Below are 7,690 nucleotides of genomic sequence, written 5' to 3'. Positions count from 1 at the left end.
CCATGACCATAGCAATTTTTTCTTTATCTATCTTCGTTTGTTTGTTTTTGTTTTTCTAGACAAAGTTTCTCTGTGTAATGGTCCTGGCTGTCCTGGAACTCACTTGGTAGCCCAGTCTGGCCTCATACTCACTGAGATCTGCTTGCCTATGCCTCCCGAGTGCTGGGATTAAAGGCATGTTCCATCACCTCCTGGCCCAACCACAGCAATTCCTTTAAAAGGAACATTTAATTGAGGTAGTGCCTTACAGTTCAGTTCATTGTCACCACAGTAGGGAACGTGGCAGTGTTCAGGCTGACATGGTGCTGGCTACAGCCTGACCAGAAGGCAACAGGAAGTGGAATGGGACACTGGGATTGGCTTGAGCATATATGAGACCTCAAAGGCCACGCCCACAGTGACATGCTTCCTCCAACAAGGCATTCTTACTTCAATAAGGCCACACCTCTTAATAGTGCCAATTAAATTTATGGGGGCCAATTCCATTCAAACTATCATAGTTTCCTTCTTTCTTGTCCTATATATAGGCTGCCACCAGAAGGTATGGCCCTTAAGGGTGGGTCTCCTCACCTCAAATGATCCAGTAAAGAAAAATTCCTCACAGGTGTGCTTGTGTTTTAGTCAGAGTCCAGATGTAGTCAAGCTGACAACCAGAAACTCTCCCATTTGTTTTTAGACTAAATGTTTTACTATCACCACCAATGTCCGTCTTTCTCAAACACTCACCATCAGCAGTCCTGTAGAGGTTACCAATCCTCTACCTGTGGAACTATCCAGGGTAATGAGATTGTCACCAGTGCTCACCACCTGCATTGCCACCACCCTCACCTAAATCACAGCTCTCGAGTCACTTAGCATTTTCAGTGAAACCTTCCCTTCCCTCAGACTGCCCTCTGTGGTCCTTGTTATGCTTCAGTGTGGTTTGAGTACATTACAGAAAAGGTTCATGTAACCTGGGTGGTGGTGGTGCACACCTTTAACTCCTGCACTCAGGAGGCAGAGGCAGGTGGATCTCAGTGAGTTTGAAGCCAGCTTAGTCTACAGAACAAGTTCCAGGACACTTAGGGCTGTTATACAGAAAAACCCTGTCTCAAAAATCAAAAACAAAACAAAACAAAAAAATATTCATGTACTAGTATCTTGGTACTTAGGGGATGGGGAAGACAGTGGAAATTTTGAGAGGGATGGCTTAAGGGAAGGTAATTAGGTCATTGGGGGCATCACCCTTGCAAGTGACTGACGTAATGACCACGGGACCCAAGCCAGATAGAACCTGTCTGACCTGAATGACCTTGACCATGCTACACACTCCATTTCTCATTGGATCACTCCATTTTCTTTATCTCGCCTCATTATTCCCCAGGACTCACGCTATCAGAAATGCTGTATTTGCTAATGTTCATCTGTCTCCTCACATCAGAATAAAGCTCGTGAAGACACTGTGAGGTTTCATTTGTCTCTTCCTGGAATTTGGGTGTCAGGACAGGAAGAACTGTGCAGTTGCTATCTCAGGTTCTCCTGTAAAGACCACCCCCATATGAAGGCTGAGGCTGCTTGTTTGTTTCCCAACTGCCCAGACCCAGAATTATCACATAGAAACTGTATTAACTGTGATACTGTTTGGCCAATAGCTTAAGTGTATTTCTAGATAGCTCTTACATCTTAAATTAACCCATTTTTATTATTCTGTGTATTACCACTAGGCTCGTAGTTTACCGACAAGGTTCCAGGGTGTTTGTCTCCTTTGGCAGTTACATGGCATCTCTCTGGCTCCACCTTCTTTCCTCCTCTATCTGCTTGTAATTCCCACCTTATCTATTCTGCCCCGCTGTAAGTCAAAGTAGTTTTGTTCATTAACCAATAAAAACAACACGTATACAAAAGGACTTCCCATACCACCCATATCTTTGTAAATGTATCCTTCCTACTTGATCCTAACTTGAGAGTGACATATATTCATTTTGAAATCTTGCTTTGCATAAGTAAATAACTTTAATATTAGCTGTGTGAGGTAACACTGTTAACCATCTTTATTTTATAGACGAGGATGCTGAGGCCCAGAAAGATGAAGACATTTGCCTGAGATTGAACAGCTAGTTTCTGACAGAGCCAAAATTTTACCTTCAGGAAAAATGTGTGGTAGAATATTTTAATGCTATTGGGATAGGTAAGGATCCTAAAACAAGAATAAAAAAGAATATTCATGGCCTGGGGATCCAGCCCAAGAGCACTGGCCTGCAGTTCACACGGACTAGAGATCTCCATAACTACTTTAAAAAGTCATAAAGGAAAGATGGAAAAAGGTGAAGCTCTTTGCATCAAAAGATCCCATAGGGGGCTGGAGAGATGGCTCAGAGGTTAAGAGCACTGACTGTTCTTCCAGAGGTCCTGAGTTCAATTCCCAGCAACCACATGGTGGCTCACAACCATCTGTACTGAGATCTGGCTCCCTCCTCTGGTGTGCGGGTATACATCGAGGCAGAATATTGTATACATAATAAATAAATAAATTAAAAAAAAAGATCCCATAGGACCCAAAAAGATAGTAAGAGAACCTGCTTCATCTCTAGCATCTGTATTAGTTACATAACGTGGGCATGATGGCACATGCTTATGGCAAACAGAAGTTTCTGTCCTGCCCAATCCCACAGTCATCCAGTCCCAAGAAAACACAGAGGTTTATGACAATTACAAACTATTTGGTCTATTAGCTCAGGCTTATTATTAACTAGATCTTACAACTTAAATTAACCCATAATTCTTGTCTATATTAGCCATGTGGCTTAGTACCTTTTATCAGTGAGGCATTCTCATTTTGCTTCCTCTGCATCTGACTTGTGATTTCAGACTGAGCCTTTCTTTTTCCCAGAATTCTCCTAGTATGGTCGCCCCACCTATACTTCCTGCCTGGATACTAGCCAATTAGTGTTTCATTAAACCAATACAAGTGATAAATCTTTTTTTTTTAAAAATAAAGATTTTATTTATTACATATACAATACAGTATTCTGCCGCCATGTATGCCTGCATGCCAGAAGAGGGCACCAGATCTCATTTTAGATGGTTGTGAGCCACCATGTGGTTGCTGGGAATTGAACTCAGGACCCCTGGAAGAACAGTCAGTGTCCTTAACCTCTGAGCCATCTCTCCAGCCCCCCAAGTGATAAATCTTTGCATGGTACAAGAGCATTATCCCACAGCACTTATAATACCAGTGCTGGGGAGTGGAGACAGGCGGATACCTGGGGCAAGCCCTATGTTCCAGTTAGAAACCCTGTTTCAAAAGTGGGGGTTGGGGAGTCAGTTGGGAGGCAGAAGGTGACTCAGTGGGTAAAGGAACTTCCTACCAAGCCTGATGACCTGAGTTTGATGGAAGTCCCACATGGTAGAAGGAGAGAACCAACTCTTCTAAGTTGTCTTCTGACCATTTATGTGCACTATGTCACATGTGCATCCAAACATGTGCATACAAATAAATAAATGTAAAAAGGGAGGTGTGGTAATGCAATGGCTTGGTGAATGAAGGAGCTTGCTGCCAAGGCAGATGATGGGACTTCAATCCCCAGGAACCACCTGGTGGGATGAGAGAAAGAACTGATTCCCATGAGTTGTCCTCCAGCCTTCACATGAATGCCATGGCATATACAAGGGGCCTGAACATGCATGCACACACATGTACACACACAGGCACATAAACAAACAAATAAATGTAAAATAAGACTTTAAAGAGGGAGGAGGGATTGACTAGATGGTACTAGAAGTACTTGCCACTCAAGCCTGACATCCTGAGTTTGATACCTTGGATCCACATAAAGATGAAAGAAGAGAACCAATTTCTCTCACCTCCACTCATGTGCAGTGATGTAGTAGTGTGTGTGCATTTGCACTCACATAAACATACACATGCTAATAATATATATATATATATATTTAAAAACCGAGATGAATGGTTCCTGAACAACTTTTGAAGTTGACTTTTGACCTCTGCATGCCTGTGCGTGCCAACAAAAAATAAAGAGAATTTGCAGAGGAAGAAATTCATGTAGTTACATACAAAAGCTGCTCAGAGCTTAATGTTTCACACAGTATATTGTAGTAGAACACTTGCTGGGCATGCATCAGGTTCTGGTTTGAGTTCCCAGAAACCCCTAAATTCAGTAATTAGGAAAGTGGAAGTTTAAATACAAGATCTTACAATGTAATGTTTGGCAGTAAAAACCGTGAGGTATGGTGTTAGGAGGATGCAGCCAGAAGAATTGTTGGTTCAGCCACTCTGTTGGGACAGAAATTAATGACAGCCCATAAAACCAATGCTACACAAACTACATCCCATATTTTCCATGGAAGAATCCTCCCCTGAGAAACATTCACATGTTCACAAGGAAATATTCATTGGTTCAATTTGATGTAATTAGGGAAATAAGAAATCTCACTGGGAAAATGGTCTGTCTACCTTACATTTGCATTTATCTACTTGGATCCATCTCAAAAACACAGCATTCGGTCAAAAAAGAAAGGTGAGAAAAAACAAAGTATTGGTGCTTGGTGGCACCTGTGGTCCCAGGTCCTGGGAGCTGAGCTGGGAATAGTATGAGCTGGGAGGCGTGGTGGAATAAAATATTTGCTTAACTATTAAAGATGTGTTGCTGTGTTATCTGGCCTGCCTAAGGCACCTGATTGGTCTAATAAATAGCTGAATAGCCAATAGCTAGGCAGAGGAGGGATAGGTGGAGCTGGCAGGCAGAAAGAAAAGGGGAGCCAGCCAGTCAGCTGGGGGCTAGCCAGCAGGGGACCAGATAGACAGACACAAAAAAGCAGGAAAGAAGGATGGACAGCACATAGATGAGGTAAATGAGCCTCAGGGCAGCACATAGATTAATGGAAATGGCTTAAGTTAAAAAAAAGAGCTAGCTAGAAACAAATCTTGAGATCTGCCTGCCTCTGCCACTCCTACCTGGCTGAGTGTGAGTTTGAGACTAGTCTGAGAAAACAGCAAAACTCAAAGCAAAACAAAACAGTGTAGTTAGTATTATTGACTAAAAGTATGCAGAGTGGTATGTCATATACTTTACAGAATTGTGGTTTATGGATTTCACATATGCTGTCATATGTCATATGTCAGCAATGGTGAGCATCCACTTTAGATGTCAAAACGAGGGGAAGACTAGGGGATAAGGCTGTGCCTAAATCCAATTGTTAAAACTTTTTATTAATAATTTTATTTTATAGTTATTTACATCATAATCCATGTGTCATTTTTAGATCTATTGAGATGAAATTGATATAAATTAAACTACATCTATTTAAAGTGTAAAATTTGATAGGTTTTAAAAAATCTTTTAGTTTTTGAGATTATGATTACAACAAACATTATCCTTTTCTTCCCTCCAAACCCTCCCATGTACTTCTTCTTTCAAATTCATTGTGTCTTTTCTCTTTAATTGTTGTTACTTATACACACATGCATGTACACACACACACACACACACACACACACACACACACACACACCAAACAGAAGCCACAAGAACATAAGAAAAATCACAGATCAAATGTAGCTCTGTGCTTCTAGAGTGATTATAGAGATTGGTACTGCCGGTCAAAAGCAGTTGGCCTCTGCAGAAGAGAAGAGATACTCTTGCAAGATGACAGTGGGTGGCTGCAAGTTTAACCAGGTTGATGCCAGTTGCAGCTGCGATACCAATACAACTTTATTGTCTGGGAAATGGAAGCTTCCCTGGAACCTACTGTGCATCTATTGACTTAGAAAGCAGATGGCTTGCAAGGCTAGTAATATATTCTCATAGCACCACCTCAGGGGTACACTGGAGGAGCAAGTGAAGTCCTGAGTAGAAGTGTGTCAACGACATACCACAGTCTCGTCAAGAACCCCACTGCTTCAGCTCCATGGGCATGGCACAGCCTTCCTGGGGTGACCCTCGGGAAGACAGCACAGCCTTCCTGGGGTGACCCTTGGGAAGATGATGGCACAGCCTTCCTGGGGTGACCCTCGGGAAGATGGCATAGCCTTCCTGAGGTGACCCTCGGGAAGATGATGGCACAGCCTTCCTGGGGTGACCCTCGGGAAGACGGCATAGCCTTCCTGAGGTGACCCTCGGGAAGACGGCACAGCCTTCTGGTCTGAGTGCAAATGTTGGCAGCATGTGCAGAAAATGTCCCCTGTAGCTTTCTCTGCCTGAATGTTTGTGACCAGAAGACTGCTGCCCTACTGAGATGATCTAAACCTCCATCTTTGATTCGACGGTGTACCCCAAAGCCTGCTTCTTTGTTCAGCTGTATTCAATGACCCCACCTCCCTGTTCAACTAACTGTATATGATAAACACACGACGCTCCAGGGTGCTGTAGCTTCTCTATCAGAAAGCCTAGTCCACCAGACCAGCTTGTCTAGTACCCTTACGTTTTCCTTCTTCCCTCATTGCCCTAGTCAGGTCCATCCCTGGAGAGGAGTGGGATGTGAGAGTGGATGAACCTGTGTACCAGCTTATAGCTGGATTTTCCTTGGACCACCAGCTACCAGATAATGACATGTGGACTTCTTATAAGTATGAAAGCTTGGCCTTAGCTTAGGCTTGTTCCCAACTAGCTCTTTGTTGTAATAGCTTTGCCCGAAATAATTACACGGAAACTGTATTCTTTTAAACACTGCCTGTCCCATTAGTTCCAGCCTCTTATTGGCTGGCTCTTACATATTGATCTAACCATGTTTAATAATCTGTGTAGCCCACGAGGTGGCTTACCAGGGAAGATCTTAACCTGCTTCTGTCTGGAGTGGGAGAATCATGGCGACTCCTTGATTCAGCTTCTTTTCCCCAGCATTCTGTTCTGTTTACTCCACCCACCTAAGGGTGGGCCTATCAAATGGGCCAAGGCAGTTTCTTTATTAATTAACCAATGAAAGCAACAGATTAGAAAGAAATCACTCCCACATCAGCTCTTATAACTTAAATTAGCCTGTTTATATTAATCGGCCCTCTGCCACATGGCTCATTACTGCTCTACTATACTGTCTGCCCAATTCCCTCTGCATATCACTGGTGAATTCTCCACCTCTCTTCTTCCCAGAGCTCTTCTCTCTCCCCAGAAGTGCTGCCTATCCTCTCCTACCTAGTTATTGGACAATCAGCTCTTTACTAAGCCAATTGGAAGGCATTTTAGGCAGAGACACATCTCCACAGTGTACAAAAAGATTATCCCACCACACCAGCTCTCAAGGCTTGTGCTGTAATTTAATTCAGAGGATTTGTTGGTTTGCTTGGGTCAGAGTCTTAGGGATTACAAGCTGATTTTGAACTCACCATGCAGCTGAGAGGGACCTTGAATTCCTCCCAGGCTCAGGGAGTATATCATGTTCATCCATGACATTGATGACATTATGTTCTAGTGACTAAATTTAACAAGAAAGCAATAAAAACTATTCAAAACTTACAAATAAGCGGTTTGCATGGTAGACAGCAGGGAAGAAGATGAACAAAACTCCAGGGCTTCTATTTCAGTCAGACTCTGTAATTCACTGCCATGGGGCTTGCTTTACTGCATGTGGGAGGAAGTGTATCTGTTAGGATTTTTGAAACAATATACTTCTTATCTGCACAGATTCCACCAAGAAGCAAAGAAATTGGATTGGAGCTTAAAATTATACCCTGTCACTTGCTGCATTGATTCCTTAT

Source organism: Alexandromys fortis, unplaced genomic scaffold (assembly GCF_014885135.2).
Source record: "Alexandromys fortis isolate MF-2015 unplaced genomic scaffold, M_Fortis_MF-2015_v1.1 scaffold_264, whole genome shotgun sequence".
Taxonomy (NCBI): Eukaryota; Metazoa; Chordata; class Mammalia; order Rodentia; family Cricetidae; genus Alexandromys; species Alexandromys fortis.
This window is presented reverse-complemented; position numbering follows the sequence as displayed.